This window comes from Macrobrachium nipponense, chromosome 1, assembly GCF_015104395.2.
Source record: "Macrobrachium nipponense isolate FS-2020 chromosome 1, ASM1510439v2, whole genome shotgun sequence".
NCBI lineage: Eukaryota > Metazoa > Arthropoda > Malacostraca > Decapoda > Palaemonidae > Macrobrachium > Macrobrachium nipponense.
In genome coordinates this window covers 92,982,017-93,004,070 of record NC_087200.1, presented here as the reverse complement: position 1 = coordinate 93,004,070, position 22,054 = coordinate 92,982,017, and the positions used below count along the sequence as shown (strand labels likewise).

At 36.5% G+C, this 22,054-nt stretch overlaps 1 protein-coding gene across 6 annotated transcripts in view; it reads left to right on the top strand.

Annotated features, from left to right (window-relative positions):
• The window catches only part of LOC135219467 (muscarinic acetylcholine receptor M2-like), a 740,507-nt gene that overhangs the window by 555,617 nt on the left and 162,836 nt on the right, over positions 1–22,054 (top strand). The window lies entirely within an intron of this gene.

Below are 22,054 nucleotides of genomic sequence, written 5' to 3'. Positions count from 1 at the left end.
CTCGAGGAGTAAGCCTATGTTCTTGTTCTTGCTGGGGGTAGGAAAGGTCCATGGAAGAGCCTAAAAAGGTCTAAATAAGGTGTTTCGTATCGAGTTAAAAACACAGGAATTTTAGGATAGGATATTTATGATCTATTTATTAGAATGAAAATGTAAAACATAAATAATGTGCATGTTAAACAGTACAGAAAAATTATTGCTAATAAAACATAGCGTAGTTATTTTAATTTAGACTCACGTTAGATGGATTTTAAGGCTTTATTTGTACACGAATATGCAATTAGAAACTCCATACCGGGAGAATTGGAAGGCAAACATCATCATAAACCACAACTCGAAACTTGGAGATGAAGTCTTTCAGAGGAGACTTTCGAGTGGAAATGATTTGTTCCAGGAGGACTGCCGGCTCGCACGACGAATTGTTCCCACCATCAACGAGTCGGTGCCTCGTTGGGGCTATAGGATTTGAGATCTCTTTGTCTCTCTTTTAAGAATAAGGAAATCACTTGAAACCTCTCTCTCTCTCTCTCTCTCTCTCACACACACACACACACACACACACACACTACATGCATTATATATATATATATATATATATATATATATAGATATATATATATATATATATATATATATATATATATATATATAATGTATGGTCGGCAATGGTCTGGTCTTTCCACTGTCTGACATGGGTTCTATAATGACGTGTCAGATATATATATATCGATGAAGGCCAATTGTACGAAATAGTGAATAATCAAGACATACAAGAGCATATATATAACTTTTTCCTGATGTTATCACAGATCTCCGTAGAAGAGGAGAGACTTCTTTAGGTGAAGTGCTGAGTAATAAGAAGGAAAGAGAGAGAGAGAGAGGGGGATGGGGAGGAAGAAGTGGAACTCTTTATGAATAACACCAACCAAAAAGAAGAAAAAGAATGCTTAATTAACAGGGTACTCATAACATATCCTGTAGGAAGAGGACACGTATAGGGCCCCGGGCCAAGGCACTCGACTCGAAGCGATCAAAGGTCAACAAGGGCATTCTAAAGGCAGGGCCTTATCCTATGTAAGAAAGGGCTGCCCTCGGGGCAAACAAACAAAAATAGCAACAATAGTCATCATTCTTACTGCAGCTGCTACTATTACTTCTGCTCCTGAACTTCACGGGGTGTACTGTAGGCATTACTAAAGGTTCTCTGCGGCGCCTCTTCGGCCCCTAGCTGCAACCCCTTTCGTTCCTTTTACTGTACCTCCATTCATATAGTCTTTCCTCCATCATGCTATCCACCCTCTCCTAACAATTAGTTCATAGTCCACCTGTGAGATTTTTCTCCTGTTACACCTTTCAAACCTACCTACTCTCAATTTCCTTTCCAGCAGTGAATGACCTCATGGGTCCCAGTGCTTGGCCTTGATCTAAACTCTATATTCCATTCTACCTTTGAGGATGAGCTTACTTCCACCAATATTATTTCTACTGTTGAAACTGATCAGAATGGTATTATTCCTGTTGCTAATGATTGTGATGATGATGCTCTTATTACTACTGCTACTGTTCCTGTTGCACTTGATGTTACTTTTGCTACTTCTGTTTCGAAGGTTGTCAGTTCACTTGCTGTACAAAAAGTCGGAATTGATACCCATAAGAAAATCTCCCATTTTTTAGAAGGGCCAAAAATTCTCTCTCTCTCTCTCTCTCTCTCTCTCTCTCTCTCTCTCTCTCTCTGGAGTCCATCCGTAATTTTTGTAAGTATCTTATGAAAAGGAAGACAGACGGACCCGTGTAAGTGCTGAAGCTCCTGCCACCTGCGTCGGCGAAGGTGAAGAGAAAATGATCAGTAACATCCGGAGAACAAGTGATGATGCCAAAATGACAGGTAAACCAAACCAAGAGGGAAATAAGCTAATGCGGAGGACCGATATGAAAGCAGGAACCTGCCTCCGCTGAACCTTTGATCTTCCCGTACTTGCGATGTGTCTGCTGTTGCCTGAAAGAGCAGTTCCTTCGTTCACACCAGTTCTTCCCTCGCGTTATTGATCTCTGGTTTCGACAGCCTTTTGTTTCTCGGTTCTCTTTGCTTCCGTTTCAGTGCAGGACCATACATACTTATACACCATGCTAGTATTTTTTCATTCTCGGTTTGTTTTGCCTTTGCATATTTAAACTTAAACATCAAAGCATAGTCTCAGTATTATATATAGAGTGTATAACCGGTTTCAGGCGTGTTTGTATGCGCTTATTATACGTATGGAGCCTCACGTTTTCCTGTGAAAACGTCCGGAAAGATGTCTCACCTGCTTTGTGCCTAGAAATCAGGACGGTCGTAATAGCACGTCGAGACTCTTGAAAACCTTTTGCTCTGTGATCGCTTCTGAGAGAGAGAGAGAGAGAGAGAGAGAGAGAGAGAGAGAGAGAGAGAGAGAGATTGCTTCCATGATAGCAAGACATTCTCATTTCAAAATATCTTTCATTTTTCTTTCCACTCCTTGTCATTCCTGGTTTTTTCTCCTTTCATCTCGTTTCGCTTTGTTCCTTTTATTCTGCTTGAATTGTACACGGCTTTAGTTGTCGTGTGATTCTTCTGTTATATCTTTAAAGGGTCCAGCATCGTTTATTGACCTCTCTCTCTCTCTCTCTCTCTCATCTCTCTCGTCTCGTCTTCAATCTCTCTCATCTCTCTCTCTCTATATATATATATATATATATATATATATATATTATTAATATGTATGTATATATATAATGTATATATATATGTATATATATATATATATATATATATATATATATATATATATCATACATATATATATACATACATATATATATATATCATATATATATATATATATATATATATATATATATATATTATATATATATATATATATATTCACGCTCCATATGATCAGTAGTATTCTGACCTACCAAGCAAGAGGTCCCCCTAATTCTGCCTCTGGGCTCGCTCTGCTGTAAAGTTGTCTGGATTCTGTTTAACGAGAGAGAGAGAGAGAGAGATTGCTCCTGAGCTAACTGAACAAAGAACCTTAATAATAATAATTCCTATTTTATTATGTTTGGTTTGGGTAACAATTGAAATTTAATTTACAGAAGGGAGAGAAGCCCTACTTAATGTTTTATGCAGCATTGCGTCTTTGTTGACCTAATCTGTTGATCATACCTGGTAGCTAGATGGCTGACGAGGTCTCATCCCGGGGTAAAATTGGTTTGGTGCTACTATCTCATCTCGCAAAAATTGGCTAAGGACTTGGACGCTAACTCCTTCTGGTTGCACTCTCCTCAGAGGAGTAAGACGCGTCTGGATCCTACATTATTAGTTAAAACGACTTATTTTGTGTGCATCTTATGTATACAAATTATATATAGTATATATATATATATATAACTATATATATATATTAATATATATATATATATATATATATATATAATATATATATATATATCTATATATATATATAATAGATATATATCTATATATATATATAGATATAGATATAATATATATATATATATATATATATATATATATATATATATATATATATATATATAATATATATATATATATATATATATATATATATATATATATATATATATATATATATATATATATATATATATATATATATATATATATCTATATATCAACATAAACCTGTCTCCCTGCCTCTCTTAACTGTTATCAAAATGAAGTCTTTTTCAGTTAAACTCCCACGAGGTTTCCTAGAAAAACGAATCGAGTGACTGCCACTTTCATTCTGTAACTTCTGAATGAGCTATGAAGGCCGTGCTTTATCTTTCACGGCCACCCTATCATCTCCGCAATAGGATGTAGAATTTATGTTTTCACGGCATTTCATGCTTAAAATATCAAAACCTCCTTCACGTCAAGCATTTATTTAGAGAGACATGGGTAAGATAGGTTTTTAGGTGATAGGATGTATTGCTTATTCTTTTAGAACTTATTAAGAGTATGAATAGAACTCTAGAATATAAAGTTGCATGGAATATACTTTCAGTATATATGATATAATATATAATAGGTGAAAAAAGGTACTAGATTTTCAGTGACGTACTTCAGAGCCTGTAAACCAAGTCATAATGATGCAGTGACGTTTCACAAAACCGGGAATCGGTTATCAAAGGATCCCGTGAAGTCCTCACAATCGGTTCCTCGACCCAAAGCAGACCCTTAATTCGTCCCCTGGCTGTCCCCTTTCATTCCTTTTACTGTAACTCCGTTCATATCTCTTTGTTCCACCTCACTTTCCACCTTCTCCAAACAATTGTTTCATAGTACAACTGCTTTGAGGTTTTCTACGCCTTTGAAACCTTTTTACTCTCAATTTCCCTTTCAACGCTAAATGACCTCAGAGGTCTCAGCACGTGGCGTTTGGATCAAATTCTGTAGTCTGTCTCGTGGCCCAAAATAAAGTTCGTCCTATTGCTGCAAGGATGGAAAGTGCTTCACCACTAAGATATGAGTCATCCCTCTTGCAAGACCAAAATGGAACTTTCAAGTGAAATTCATAGTTAGGTAGTTTTCATCGTCATAATCCGTCTCATCTTCTGTCATCTTGAGAACAGTGTACTATATCCTATTCTAGAAGAGCAAATCAGACTTGATAGTAATAATCCTTAACAAAGAATTCCTGATACCGTGACTATTGTCATTATTACCAAACTGGGTCTTTGTTATAAAGATGTTAGAAGCATCAGGTGTGTAGAACCCAAATTTTGAATATGTGATATAATACATAAAATTCTCTCTCTCTCTCTCTCTCTCTCTCTCTCTCTCTCTCTCTCTCTCTCTCTCTCCATGAGAACATCATATATTTTGACTTTTACAACAAATTAATATTTGTAGATATCTAGTTATTAGCAATTTTCACCTTCTGTGTGAGAAATCACGTTTTGATATGCCTCTCTCTCTCTCTCTCTCTCTCTCCTCTCTCTCTCTCTCTCTCTCTCTATATATTATATATAATCTATATATAATTATGATAATGTATATATATATATATATCTATTATCTATATAGATATATATATATAATATATTCGATATATATATATATAATTCGTAATATATATAATGCATACATATACATCTATATTTTAGTTGTCAAGCCCTCCCCCCCCCCTCTCTCTCTCTCTCTCTCTCTCGGTCTCTCCTCTCTCTCTCTCTCTCTCTCTCCATGAGAACATCATATATTTTGACTTGTTTACAACAAATTAATATTTGTTAGATATCTAGTTATTTAGCATCTTCACCTTCTGTGTGAGAAAACACGTTTTGATATGCCTCTCTCTCTTCTCTCTCTATATATATTATATATATATATATATATATATATATATATATATATATAATATATATATACATACATATACATACTATATTTTAGTTGTAAGCCCTCCCCCCCCCTCTCTCTCTCTCTCTCTCTTTCTCTCTCTCTCTCTCTCACACACTCACACACACAGAAACTGGCGCTCAGAGCACCACTGAAACGAACTGAGCGATCGTTTTCTTTGGCAACCTTTTACCTTTCGTCCGTTTAAAGGGGGAATATTTCTCACAAGAGGTGAGGCCTTCACAAAGGTCCCCCCTGGATAAATCGCCCTCCTGTTCCTGCCGGAGGCGACTGAGGAGAGCCAAAAACGTCAAGGCATTGCAGGGAATAACGTAATATCGATGTGATTATAAGGGATGTGCAACAGGTCTGCGTAGCTTAGACGACCAGAGAGGAGGGACTGGATGAGGGGAAGGGGCGTACGGTATTGGTTGGTGTTGGGGGGGAGGGAGGGGGTAGTAGGTCTGTTGCTGCTGCTTTGCTTGTTGCTTTGACCTCTATGATTTCATATCATTGTGACCTTTGATATTCCAGGAGGGGCTCGCCGTAATAGCTCGGTTCCCTTTAGTACGGGCGAGTCTTCTTTTTTTCACTTTTTTTTGGCGTTTTTCTGTTGTAATGATGTCATTTATTATTCGGTGTAATATTGTCATTTGTTCGCCTTCTCTCCTTGCCGTCGTCGGTGGTATCTTTTCCCTCTATGCGTTTTCTGGACTGCAAGTCCCGGCCGTTCGACCGTTCATGTGTTCCGCCGCCAGTGACTACTTTCCGGCAGGAGAATGTAGGATAGGGCGTCGCCCTTCGTCTAGGGTCTTCAGTGTTGTCGTACAAGGCGTCCCCCATGAGAGAGAGAGAGTGAGAGGGAGAAGGAGTTATTAATAGATTTTCTAATCATATGCTGATGTCACAAACAAGAGGTCCCTCAGTCCATTTATTATTTTTAAAGGGTAATGCAGTTTCCAAATGCGCGCATGCGCGTATATGTATGTATGATTGTGTACGAGAGAGAGAGAGAGAGAAGAGAGAGAGAGAGAGAGAGTTAACTGATTGATTAATTGATTTATAATATTCACTAGCGCAACAGCCTCTTTGGTAGAAAGGTAGAAGTACTGTGCGGTTGCATTTTATAGGAACGTTACTTTAACAGAAATAGATTGCCGATCCAGTATTCCAGATGCACTTCTGTAATACTCTGGCTATTTTATTTGTTATGACCCCACAACATTGTATTTCGCTTTACAGATACCATCGCATTTTTTTTTTTTTTTTTTTTTTTTTTTTTTTTTTTTTTTTTTTTTTTTTGCATAAGTATTTAAAGATGATTTCGTTTTTGTTTGCTTGGAGCAGACCCATCAGCCATTGTCTGATGTTCTTAAATTTGCTGTATTATTATTATTATTATTATTATTATTATTATTATTATTATTATTATTATTATCGCCATTAAGGACATTTTATTATCTTATCACTACCGAGAGATTTCATTTTACATTAATATGAGCGACCCTTTTTAGAACTTGTAAATTTTCAGGGGAACTTTCTATCTTACCAGAACCAGGATTCTGGATATTCCTTTCTCCCGTCGGTGTTCTTGGCTTTTTATTTTTGTATGTTGATGTTCGTCAACTGTTTTTACTCCTTGATATTCACAGTTTCTTTTCATATAAAAATTTATGAAAATTTTATCTACTTTCATCATTAGTCAGTTCGCTTTTGCATGTACATGATTGGATCTTGACCACAGATCATAGTTTCAACGTTATATCTGTTGTAATTTAGAATTGCGTGATTTACATTCTGTCTGTTGATTTATCACTGCAAAAGAAATTGACTGGTTTAGAAATAACATTGGGATAGCAACTTTGTCTTTTAATAATTTTGCAATTATGGAAAAACTTGTAAATCAACTGAATGTTTGTTGTGACTTCATAACAGAGGAAATAACATGAGAGGTCGTTAGCACTGTGTTTACTCTCTGGGCCTTACTGTCGCTTATGTACACCAGGCGGATAAGATTTATTTTAGGTTTCAAGCTTCACTGACCATTGGCGATTTGACACTGTACATGATATAGTCCTAACGTAAATGTCAATTACTTCGTCGAGATTAAGTTTATCTGCACAGATTTTTAAAGGATTGAACACTTTGTAGCTTAAGATATGACTGCAAAGGTATCGCACTATGTAAATTTGGGTATCCATTTATTTTTCTGCCTTTAACTGAGATAGACAACTTGTAAGGAATTCCACATATAACTATCCAACTTGTAAGGAATTCCACATATAACTATCCTTTATGAATTCCACATATAACTATCACAATATCCTTAATGAATTCCACGTATAACTGTCACGATATCCTTAATGAATTCAACATATAACTATCACGGTATCCTTTATGAATTCCACGTATAACTATCACAATATCCTTAATGAATTCCACGAATGACTCACAAAACCTTACTGAATTCCACGTATAACTATCACAATATCCTAAATAAGATTCCTGTATATTTCCGTAATTTTTTGATGGAACAGGCAAACCAGTACAAATATAAAATACACAAAGAAAAAAAAGTTGCAAAATGCTTTTAACCAAAGATATCATGTCGTCACATCAGTAACAAAAAGGTTAAACATATTCTTTGCTGATGTAAATAAACAGCTTTAGTTGCATGTCTGAATTAAAATTAACTGTAAATAATGCACAACTCTTCAGTTTATTATTATTATTATTATTATTATTATTATTATTATTATTATTATTATTATTATTATTATTATTATTATTCTAACGCAGTTTGGATGTTTGATATAATGCTACATCAGGTGATTATTATGATCATGGTAAATGACTAAAATTATTTCTTTTTAAAAACTTTAGAGTTAAACTTAATATCTTAATCACTAAAATTCCTGGGAAGTCTGTGTGAAAGTCGGGAGTGGAACGTGAGCATTATCTATCTTTTGAAAAGGAAGAAAAAAAAATTGGGGGAAAAGTTTTAAAAGTCTAGGAAGATATTTAACGCTTATCTCAACGGACAGCTGCAAAACTTAAGGGAAGAGAGATTGGAATCTAACAAAGAATCAGATTCCAATAGCTCGATTCTGAATCCCTTTAAAGCTGGCGAAAGACTGACTGCCTACTTCGATAATAAGAGAATCATGCTGATCGATGACACTGATAGTCAGGGATAGAAAGTTGATAAAACGGGTATTAAAATAAATGAATAAATAAATAAATAAATAAGCAAAGAGTAGTCTAACTTGACTGTCAACTGCCCCTTCGATGTATCCGAGTCTGCAGTGACACTGAACACTGAAATCACTGATTCAGGGACTTCTATGCGATTAGGAAAGTTATTTAATTGAATCGACACACTTGATGATGAAAGCCCTTTGTTTGGGGGGGGGGGGGGGGGGGGGGGGGGGGGGGGGGGTAGTGCCGTCAGTGCACCTCCCGTGGTGCACTACATGTAGGCATTACTTGAGCCAGTTTGCAGCGTCCGTTCCGCCACTAGTTGCAACTCTTTTCATTCCTGTTATTGTACCTCCATTCCTATTTTCTTTCTTCCCTCTTTCCACCTTCTTTTAACAATTGCTCCATAGTTCAACTGCAAGGGTTTCCTCCTGCTACGCCTTTTAAACATTTTTCTGTCGGTTTCCGTGTCAGCGCTGAATGACCTCATAGGTTCCAGCGCATGGCCATTTTACTTGAATTTTACATTGCATTCTCTGATGAAAATACTGCGATGGAACCTGAACTTGTTTAGAGATTTGTGCTTGTATGTGAATATATTTACATTTGATAAAATGAGCGGTAGTGTTGAGCTCTTCATAACTGAAAAATAACTGTCAAATGGTGCTAACTCCTTACACACACACACACACACACACACACACACACACACCTCCTCCTCCTTCACATTTTCTCCACTTAGCTTTTCTGGTTGATCTAATCCGATCAGCCTCACCCAACCACCTGCAAAATGACTGCAAAACCGCTGACAAAGCAAAAGGACAGAATTACCCATCGACAGGTGGATAGTGGAAATACTTTAGAGAGAAGAGAGAGAGATATCGGAAGGTGTTCAGTTCTAGTGGAAGTGCTATGCAATGTGTTTGTGGTAAACTGCGAAAGCGGCGCTTGACGAAGGTGAAAGGGATTTTCGGTACAGAGAAAATTACATTTATGGAGAATAAAATGAGTCTGTAGTTCACAGAGGGAACTGTTGGTATCCCTGTTGGGGTGTGTGAATTCTGCACAGTGAGCACGGCAAGGGGACCCTAGCGAGAGAGAGAGAGAGAGAGAGAGAGAGAGATTTGAGAAGGTTCCAGGTAGTACTTAAAGTACATAGATGCAAGCTAGCAGCGGCAGCTTTTGTTGGGAAGAGCTCGAGCGGTTTGCCCTGCTTTACAGGAGAGAGGAGCTAAGCATCGCAAAAGCATTGCCATCTTTATGATTCAGAACTGCATATTTCAAGAACTGTTTCAGATTCAGAAATATAACTTTTATGATCATTTATTACTATTTTGCGCTCATTTTCGTGAATCGCCTGCTATATGTGTGTGGCTCGTGAACGTTAAATTTAGCGCTATTTGCTACTGGGAAGCGTCCATTTCAGCACTACGGTATGAAGTTTAACACTATGTACGGCTCACAAAGCATCCTGTCAAGCAGTATTTACTGCGTAGAAAGTTTGAAGTTTAGTATTATTTACGGTTCATAAAACTTGAAGTTTGGTATTATTTACCGCTCATAAAGTGTGAAATTTAGCACTATTTACGGCTTATAAAGCGTGAAGTTTAACACTATTTATGGGTCCTAAACCGCCAAATTTAGCACTGTTTACGGTTTCAAGCTTAAGCACTATTTAAGGCTGATAAAGCATGAAGTTTAGCACTATTTACTGCTCATAAAACTTGAAGTTAAGCAATATTAATGGTTCATAAAGCGTGAATTTTAGCACTATTTATGGCTCTTGAAGTGTGAAGTTTAGCGTTATATTTGGCTCATAAAGCGTGAAGTTTAGCACTATTTACTACTCATACAACTCAGAAACTTGGAACGTTAGAACTATTTGCAGCGTGAAGTGTGAGTTTTGAGCTATTTATGCATCGGAGGAGCGAAGTTTAATTACGGTTCGGGGGCGAGAGCATTAGTGTTATTTGTGGATTGGGGCTTGAATTTTAACAGTCATTTGGTTTTTAAACGAAATGGATTCTGGCAATGTTAGGTGTTGGTTATGTGTCAGATTTAGTACTATTGGAAGTGGAGGAGTATGAGTTTCAACACTGCTTGCTGCTCAGGTGTAGGAATTTCGGAGGTTCTGTTGGCTCAAGAGCACCATGCCGGATTGTAAGCGAGCTACGTCATCTACCAATATATCGTTTTGGAAATGTCCAGGCCGATGGTTTAGGCATCTTAATTCCTCAATCTTGTTGGTGTAGGGAAAAGTAGATGTAAAAAAATAGGAAGGCTATTGATTCCGCCTCCCAAAGGAAAACTGGGGCATTGCGAAGCATTTGAGTAGAGATTCTGTGAAAAGAAGGCAGTGTAAATTTAAACGCAGTGTGGAATGTTTAACGTTCCTTCAAAATATGTTTTGACGTCATGCCCGTTTCTCTTACGTCAGCGTTTAACGGGGTACTGTGGCAGGCTGAATCCGTAAGTTCTAAATTTGTGATAGCACTATTATTATATTATTATTATTATTAGTATTATTATTATTATCATATATTGCAGAAGATGAACCCTGTCCGTATAGAAATAGCCCCAAGGGGCCATTGCCTTGAAATTCAAGCTTCCAAAGAATACAATGTTCATTTAAAAAGAAGTTACAGAGGGTAATAGTAAATACAGAGAGAAGAGATCTGTTACTAGAAAAGGAAAGGTTTACGCGAAAGCTAGTATATTGAACTGTAACATCGACTGACTTGAACGATGCCGTTTAAAAATAGTTGATTGTAAAAGACAAGAACTTTCAGCTGATATAAAAAAGGTACTTTAGCATTTTCTGTTACTTGTGAGTGGCAAGCACATTTCATTGCATACATACGTACGTACACAGACACACGTACATACATACATACATACATACTACATACAGCACAGATATAGATATATATATATTTATATATATATATATTATATATAATATAATATATATATATAATATATAATATTATATATACACACACATACATACATACATACATGCATGAAAGCCACTCTTACCTTGACACCTGCCTGGGAGGATCTCTAGCCTCAAACAGTTGTTTATGTGCGTCAGTAATGTCTATGTAGTTTATATATATTTGTGACTTCTAATGCAATGTATCAATCTTTTGTCAATGGCTTGGAAATAAAGTCGAAACCGGCGAGATATATAAGTATAATTATTTATGAATGCGTGAATGTATTAATTTATATATGTATGTATGTATGTGTATACATAAGACCAACAATTTCTACAGCTGAATGAAAAATGAGGTCACGCAGATATTTCAGCCTTCAGGAAACACTTGTTATTTTCACCGACCAGACTCCCCACCGCAGAGCTAATTGTTATCGGTTGATGTTATTCATTTTGATTTTATTTATTTAGTGCGTTTTGAAATTCACGGTGTACGAGCCATGCTCCCCCCCCCCCCCCCCCCTCTCTCTCTCTCTCTCTCTCTCTCTCTCTCTCTCTCTCTCTCTCTCTCTCTCTCATCTGAAGCCTCGGTTCTTTCTCTGCAATGAGTTATTTTAATGTTCCTCCTCTGGAATGTTTGACTCATATCATGGCTTTTAACTTGAAATATATTTTGCTTTCAACTGTTTGTTTTATGTGCCCTTATGTAACTTCGGTCGCGTTACATTTTATGGAACATATTTAGCAGTTGTGTATTTTTTTTCCTTGCTGGTGACGTCAATGCCATATCGTTAACAGTTATTTTTTTTCTGGATATTAGCTTTATGTATAGGTTTTCTAGTGGGATTCTGAGTTCATATAAAATTTCAAGTCACTCTGAATTATCTACTGAAGAACAGGAAAGGCGTAATGGTCGGAAATGTATAAATTAAATTTATGTTAACATGATTTTTATGTCAAATATTTTCATTTTTCATTAAAGTTGAGATGGAATTTTACTTTGAATATTGTTTCACTAAAATTATTTGATAACACCACAACTGGTCTTTTTGCAGGAAGACTATTGCTTTCAGCTGTGTTCTGAATAACAAAGGTCTTTTTTTTTTTTTTATCTACCAAGGAAGTAATGTTGGTGATGGTTCTAACATCGTCGTTCTTCATGACTGCAAGAGAGTCTAGTTTATGCTGAATAAGATAAATCCCCTTTTTTAATGCTTTTGAGCAGTTACCGTTTTTTACGCTCTACTTCATAGAGAACGCGGCAGTCTTTTAAGCCGTGAAAATATCTGTTTAAGAGCCTCAAGGAAAGAATGTGCATTAGTACACAGAGACCTGTAAGTTTTCTACATAGCGTGAAAATACGTTTTCTTCATAGCATGAAAATACGTTTTCTACATAAGCATGAAAATATGTTTTCTACATAGTATGAAAATACGTTTTCTACATAGCATGAAAATACGTTTTCTACATAGCATTAAAATATATTGCGTCTGAGGGCTACTTGTTCAGGAACATAGAAATTCGTATGTGTTCAAGAGCATAGGCAGCAGCAGCAGCAGCAGCAGCAAATGTTTTTGCGAGCAAAGAGCAGCATTTCGCTGCCGGATTAAAGAACAGCACCCATCCGTGCGTGCGTGGGTACATACAACCGCTTGTGTTGAAACACCCAGAGCAAGGTCCCAGAGTTCGTACGCGGCACTTGTAATAATATTGTGGCATTCCCGCCTCACTTTGAAGCCTTTATGGATCGGATTCCCTCATCATTTACATACCTGACACTTGCTAAATTTCACCATAATTCTCCTTGGCCTTACAATGACGAGAGGCCGAGCTTCTTACTAATGCGGGACATTCTCTTTAATCCGACATTTCACCAGCCAAACATTCTCGCGTTTAGGGCGGAATTCTGTGTCGACGTTGCCTGTGTGCTTGTCTGAATATTATTATTATTAATATTATTATTATTATTATTATTATTATTATTATTATTATTATTATTATTATTATTATTATTATTGGTGTTTTGTTATCATTCTTATTGAAATAAAAAAAAGGTTCAGATAGGCAAGTAAGAATGCGTTTTTATTTTATTTGTATTATTAATGTTAATCTTCTGCTTCGCCAACTCTTCTTCTTCTTCTTCTTCTTCTTCTTCTTATTCTTATTATTATTATTATTATTATTATTATTATTATTAGTAATAGTAGTAGTAGTAGTAGTAGTAGCATTAGCAGTAGTGAACCACTCGCATATAAGTTTCATGAAGGGATATAGAAGCTCACTCCTACCCATTGGGCATCTGCATCCCAAGATATTTTAATGAAAACTTGAAAGGTCACATAACACGAATAGATGAAGCTTCCACAGCGTGGCATATGTTGGGATTTATATTTAGAAAAAGATTCTTGCCACATTTATTGGTATTGATGATAGCAATGATTCATTTACACCTCTTCAACTTAACTGTGAGTCATGGGTAATGGTATCTTTGCATAAAATTACCGGAAGTTTTTCTGATGTTGCTTCTTTCTTGTTTTTTTTTTTTTTATTATTTCGTAATCGAACAATTGTGATTATTAACTGTCCGTGAAAATGTAAACCTTTTGGAAAATTAGCGAATTTGTCAGTGGAAACAAAATAAAAAGCGTTCAGTGGTATTACCAGATGTAGTCTGCAAAACGTTCGTAGCAGTGTGGTGCAAAAAAGCCTGCTCGCAAGGTGCACGTTTTAAGTATGTGATAAATGGGAAACAACGCGATATTGTGACATTAGGCAGATCTTATATATGCGAATTGACGCAGTTTGAGAAGAAAGAGGGCAGTCCTGTAAAAAGCCTCACCAGAGATCGAATCCCGTAGAGGGGCAGTTCGCTCTCAAATTCCGCAGAAGAATGGAACGAGTCAAGATGACATTCGACGGGTAACTCGCCTAATCCTGTCGCCAGAGTTCGGCAGCGCCGCCGCTTCTGCCTCCGTTCGCGCTCCTCATGAACGAACCTTCAATTCCGCCGTTGCTGCTGCTCGTCCTCCGCCTCCTTCTCCTCCTCATGGCCGGTGGGAATTTAATCAACTTGTGCGGGACTGTGAAGGACTTTAAATGACCCTATAACTCTTTCACCGAGGGATACTACTCAGGATGGATATCAGAACAATTCTCAACACCCCCCCCCCCCCCCCACACACACACACACACACACACATACACATTCGCGCGCATGCCAGCTCCTCGTGTCTCTCACTGAGAGCTTTAGAGCCTACGCGAGATAACATCTGGCATATAATTAAGTTTGTGTCACTACGTGAAGGCGTTTTACACTGGGTTTGTCACTCGGTGAATGTTCGCGTGGTATAACTGCGGTCTGCCCTTTTCCTCCTCTCTCTCTCTCTCTCTCTCTCTCTCTCTCTCTCTCTCTCTCTCTCTCTCCTTAGTACGTGTTATTTATACATATTCAAGATATGAAGCGTTTTAGGAACAGCTCATTGTTAACATTTGATTATGTAGGGAAATAAGTATTTGTATTTAACGGCTGTAAGATTAGATAATAAACATAAATTTCAGTTACATCCACATCACCGTTTAGTTTCCATTTCTAAAAGATGGAGAAAAATAGAAAAAGGGTCTTTCAACAATTATTATGAGAGGGTCGAGAATAGCGTTTCGTTGTCTGAACAGAAGTTTTGATTTGTCGGATTTATAGCATTATCAAATCAATAAGGAATCTCTATAGCTATTGCATTATTTATATGATTTAAGGTGTAACGTTATATTTACATATGTAGGTACAGGCATACTTGAATGTTTTGATATGTAATTACACGTGAACATCTATTTTATTTCTTTGTACTGATATGCTACCTATTATTTATATATATATATATATATATATATATATATATATATATAATATATATATATCTATCTATATATATATATATGTATATATATATGCGTGTGTGTGTGTGTGAGAGAGAGAGAGAGAGAGAGTGAGAGTCACTCTTTCACAAGCTTCTATTTTCACCTTGGTGCTTTTGAAGAGTGCTTTATTATCCCGCGTGTAAAAGAACGAAGTTATTTGCTATAAAGAATAAATCGGTTAGATATGAAAGCTGGTTACCCACTTTACAAATGTTAGATGTCCTCTGAAGTCAAAATAAGACATGAGAAATGGTAACGAAATCATAGTAACGATTCGGTACATAAGCAGACCATTCGAATCGTTTATTATTAGAAAAACAAATGTCTGGAATTTAGAAAGGTTTAATCCATTTACGTAAAGTTCTTGTGTCCTCGGCAAACCCTCACATATTTTCGACGGTATAAGGTTTGCCGCAGTTTGGAGGAGCAGCCAAAGTGGAAATCACCATTTATCATTTCGCTGCAGAGAAAGAAAGACGGTTTTGCTGACCTTATGTACATGTATGTATGTATGTATGTATGTATGTGTGTATCACATGCTCATACATGTATACATGCGTTTGTGCATTTACAGAGTGAGTTTGGCGAACCTTTACGGCAGTGTAAAAGGCGAGTCAGTTTGGGACCTAAACGCGAATGCAAATGCGGTTATCTGTATGTTATGACGGCGATACCGGAAGTAATTGAATGCGTGACGTCTCTTAGTATCCTTGGAACAGAAGGAATGAGGCATTTGCCTCGTATGAATTTCCTCGATACATTTGGAAAGGAGATCGTGAAACTTGAACAATATTAGAAAAAATACTTTACATTTATGACTGAAGTGACAGATTTAATAGACGCCTTATAGGGGCGGGTTAAGTGATTTAGGAAACACTGAGGAAGACAGAGAGTTCCATTTTTGAAAGTCATTTTTGACTTGGGTGAGCAAACATTTGACCCTCGAGTAAGGAACTTGGTATCTGTCTGGTGAACTTGATAGGAAAGGACACGTGAAATTCTTGATAATGAATTTGTTAGTTATTGATTTGTATTATAACTGGGCCTTACTTCCCGCCTCAGGTGCGATTAATTCATTATTTACCATATTTACCAAAACCAAAATCATAATTACTTATTCCTTTTAATTGTCAGCAGTTATTTTTGATGATGTCAACTGATATTTACGTGATGTCTAGTTAGCCTTCTATTACCATAGTTTCATATTCCATTAAGTCCCTGAAGTTTACCACATTTTAAACCTGTTTATAGAGTTTGATCTTTGTGGTCATGTCTCTTAAGGGGCGAGGTTTCTGAGACCCACTTTCGGCCCCAATAAGTTCCAGGGACCCATTTGCCTACGGTGTCATGCCGTACTGAGTGTTACACAAACATTGCATATATATATATATATATATATATATATATATATATATATATATATATATATATATATACATATATATATATATATATACATATATATACATATATATATATATATATATATATATATATATATATATATATCTGTCTGTCTGTTCGTTATGCACGCCCACACTAAGAAAGCTAGAGCTACCAAATCTTTGCCATAGATGGCCATATTCCCCCCAGAAAGTTTTAGTCAAAATTCGAAATTCGAGGGTAGTTTCTTAGAGCGCCTGAACCCCTGTATTTCATACCCCCTTATTTTTTAGAACTCTCCGAGTTGACAGCAGTCTTCGGATTTTTCACAACTTCTTTGGCTTGACAGGATCCCATTTGATTACTTATTCTGAAATTGATTGCATAATCCGCCCTGTATGGGGTTTCATCACGGACGGCGCCCCCCTTTTTATCCCGAGCAACGTCGGGTACAGCAGCTAGTATATATATATATATATATATATATATATATATATATTATATATATATATATATATATATACATATATATAATTATATGTGTATGTATGCGTGTGAGGAACATAGATGCGTCACGCATTTCCTACTCAAGGAAACACTTGGAATCGATATAAATTATTGGAACTATGTCTTATGATATTGATATCTGATCAAAACCTTATTTTCCTGGATCGCTATTCGTACAGTAAAATTTGGACAGTAACTTTATTTGGAAGTCGCCACGTCGTTTCAGTTGAGAATCAAAGTCAAGTGGGTTGAAAACTAATAGGTGGTATAAACAATGTGGCCATTGCTGGGTAGAATGTACATTGTTTTGGAAAGAAAAGAATGACAGTTTGGAGGTAAGAGAGCAGAACCTTCAGAGAGAAAAAGGTCATGTTTGAGAATTGAAACTTATAGCGAGGGTCAAAATTTTGTTGAGGAAAGGAATAACCTGTAGTCAAGGAAAGAAGGACGTTTCTTAGAGGTAAAAGAAGGAAACAACGTCCGAAAGGAAAAGAGCTATATTTTATAAGTCCAAAAACAACATTCTAACTAGAAAACACTGTTCAGTGTTATAAATGAAGAGAAAGGTATGCCGATAAAGTCAATTGTAAAAATGCGTCGGAAAACGAGTCCACAGAGAGAGAGAGAGAGAGAGAGAGAGAGAGAGAGAGAGAGAGAGAGAGAGAGAACAGCACATGAAATTCAGTCAGGAGGAATAAAACTAAAAACAGGTCACGTGAAAGGGCTACTTATGGATCCATCGAAGCGTCAGGTCAAAAGCCTCCGGTGGACTTCATTATTTTTTCCGTGGGTCGCATGCAACATACTTTCGACAGAATGGTGTTACATGCCCTTGAATGCAATACAGAAAGCAGCGTATGCTTGCATAAGAAGAAATAAAAAATATGTGATTCTTTGATAACGTGTGTGCGCATGTTTGTTTTTCATTGAGTAAACGGACTTGAGTGATGATATAGCTCGCATGAGAACAAATAATTATTCATACTTATACATATGCGCATATGAATGTATACGCGTATGTGTCTGTGATAGAGTTCAAATGAGGATCTTTCTTGTGTAAGGTTCAAACCACAATTACCGTTCGTATATAGAACATCTATTTGATCATGTATGCCAATTCGTTCACGAGTATATATGAGTATCTGATAAAGCTTCAACCCAAATGCTAACATTTATGCACATTAAAAAATGTATACACACACACGCATATACGCCCAATAAGCGTCCAAGCTCGCGTATGAAGAAGTTAGAGCATCGTTTTCGAAATCCCGTGCAATCTATCAACAACAGCGCTCCGGACGCCAATGTAGTTATAAAAAAATACGTATAATATAATTACATACATATATATATATAATATATATATATATATATATATATATATATATGTGTGTGTGTATATATATATATATATTATATATATATATATATATATATATATATATATATATATATATTATATATATATGTTGCGATCTTTATGGAGAGCAGCAGCAGGCCAGACCTGAATGCATCACAAAGGGATGTGTTCTATAAATATTCACTGAAAAAGACAAAGGTCAGCGAAGCCTCACCCACTTACTCATGTACTCACACACCTCTGACAGACTTATGGAGCGACCACCGCGCACACACACACACACACACACACACACACACACACACACACACACACACACACACAGATATCATGATGATGATGAATCATGGTGTTATTGGCGATGATTACGGTGATATTGGTAGTTATGATTATTGTGAAATTGATGACGGATATGATGAAAAGATCATATTTACGATGAGATCATTGATGGTCTTGATAAAGTCGATGTGTGATGACAATGATGATTCATGGGTTGTATTGATGTAGAGTATTAATTAAGCAGATAACCTTCGTGGAATTGTCGGTGATTGTGATGATGTATTTTTTTTTTGACAGTGTTCAATAGGATTAGTGTTAATGGTGATACTGATGATTTATTTAATGATTATCATGACTTTGGGGAAGTTCGAAAAAGAAACCCACAAGATTGTTGAGTATAACTAGTTTACTTGTAAGTATTTACATAATTTGGGAAGTTATTACGAAACTGGGATGGTTTATAATGAAGTAATATGCAGTCAAATATGGTGATTGGAAAATTAATGAAGATGGTGGTTGTATTCTGTGATGATTGTGATAGAATTAAAGGTGATAATGATGGATTCACTGATAAGAGCTGACTTCCGTTGATTCCAACTGAGGATGGGTGTGATAGTCATTTCTTACACAAAGCTCTTGTAGGTTGAGATGGAATTAACAATGAATACGAATAATTGTTGATAATGAAGGCAGATTTCATAATGGTGATTTTTTATCATTCTGATGATGGTAACCGATGGCTGTTGATGTAACCTTTCCAGTACTCAGCCTAATTATTTTGTTTGTGAAGAAACGCACTTATTTTTATGGTCAGCTGATTTGTGGAAATAACATCTGGGTTAACAAAAAATTTGGAGAGAGATCAAAGGCAATATACTCGACAGTCGGATGTGACATAATGACTAATATTATTTTTTTCCTCTTTTCAAAAACAGACGTGGCCGGCAAAGCATTGAACTATAAAAATGGCACTTTCGTAATCATTATAATGAAACCTGAGCTAAACGCCGATTTGAACATTCACAGATCAAAGTTGAAACAAGAACGATTGTTATCAATGATCAGATTTTTCGAGAGAGGATCTCATTCCCACCAAGACAAATAGATTTGCGTTTTATTGCCAGTATTCGATCTGCTCGTTTTTTGAGTCTAGTTTGATTTCTTGAAAAATATTTCAATTTTCCAGCTGGTAGGTAAGATGGGTGGAAGAAGAGTGAGGGCAGTTACCTAGCTAATCATGGTAGGGAATAGTTTAGAAAGTTAAGTATGAGTAAAAGTAATGTAGTGTAAAGTTTGGTTTAGCCACAATATTCTTTAGATAAAGTTACAATTTTTCTTACTATGGCCTTAATATTGACATATTACAATAATGATTTTGCATTTTATTAACATGATGAATTGTACAGGTTACATGTTTTAAATTTTATTTCTCAATAATATAATTCTATCAAGATAGTTGCAATTTTTCTTATTTTAATCTTAATATTAGCTGTTATAATAATGATTGTGCTGTATATTTACATAGTAATTCCTATAAATTACGTTTTTCACTAGACATTTCTTTATAGTATTTATAATGGTTGAGATTGATCGCGACGAACTTGAGAAGATACTTCTCCATCTGTGGTCTGTGTTGATTGGGTAGTTTTATCTGCTTCCTTCCGTTTGTTCCGTTAATTCTCCATTGTTATTGAACTAGTTTACTCCATACTTTGGTTTCCAGCCTGTATATTCTCTGATTCATTGGTTCTACTTTGTTTTTTGTGTATTTGTTCTGTAATCAGATCATCATCTTCGAGATTGTTTCTCACTGCGGACCTTAGTTTCTTATTTTGGAATTTTTGTGATGGCCCTACACTGGAAGTCGATGCTAAACGCGTGGGTATTAGGCATTCACAGTGTATGGTGAAATGATCATCTTTGATGATATCATGAATTTGAGGGTAATTCATGAAGATATTCCGAAAATAAGATGGTTCCGCTTAAAGGATAGCACGAAATGTATATCCTTCAGAAAGGAATATTGGCTCATCCATGCCCACTGTAGGCATTACTAAAAGGGTGTTTGCAGCATCCCTTCGGCTGCGAACTGCACCCACATTTTAATCTTTTTACTTGAACTCCATTCTCGCTTCGTTTCTTCACTCTTGCTTTCCAACGTCTCTAACCGTTATTTTTTATTGCAGCTGTGGATGGTCCCCACTCCATTCTCGCTTCGTTTCTCCAGTCTTGCTTTCCCACGTCTCTAACCGTTATTTTTTATTCCCGCTGTGGGGTTCTCCCCCCCCCCCCCCGGCCCGTTTTTATTATCTTGATGTCTAACCTCTCCAACTACTTCGTTTTACAGTTTTGAGCTCTGTATGGCCGAAAGTGCCCCAGTGCTCTGCTGGGCAGTCTAAATTTCATAACTTTGAACATTAAAATTACACATGGCTAAGATAGAGAATGTTGTCATTACCCATGTATATATGTGTGTGTGCATCATTTATTCTGCGAATTAACCATTCTTAACACTAAGACCAATATCAGACTCACTCAAAACGAAAACCATAGTTAGGGAACTTTGGAAGACTCGCGTTTTTTCATCACTATGTTGTGTATTAAGTGGCCCTCTGGAATAAATAAAAAATAAAAAATCCCATCCGCACCGACCTCCATTTTTAAAAAAGATATTTGATGGATAGGTTACGTTTCCCTTCCTATTTGGAAATGTCCTATTAACATCTAGGTATTGTTTGTCCATTTGGTTAAAAGGTTTCTGTACTTAGGGCACATGATGTACTCACCTTCATGTGGGGTTCGCGGAGTTTGGTTTAGCGAACATTTCTGAACTCTTTTAAGGTGGCAAGTGCCCTGGAATTGGGTTGTTGCAGTTAGTAGATACGAGAGTTTCTCTCTCTCTCTCTCTCTCTCTCTCTCTCTCTCTCTCTCTCTCTCTCTCTCTCTCTGTTTCAAAAGCTATGACCAAGGTTTCGGTTGTCCATTTTGAAGGTTCCTGTGAATAGAATAGAATAGAATAGAATATAGAATTTAGGGCAAAGGCCAAGATCTGGGACGTTGAGGCCATTCAGCGCTGGAAGGGAAA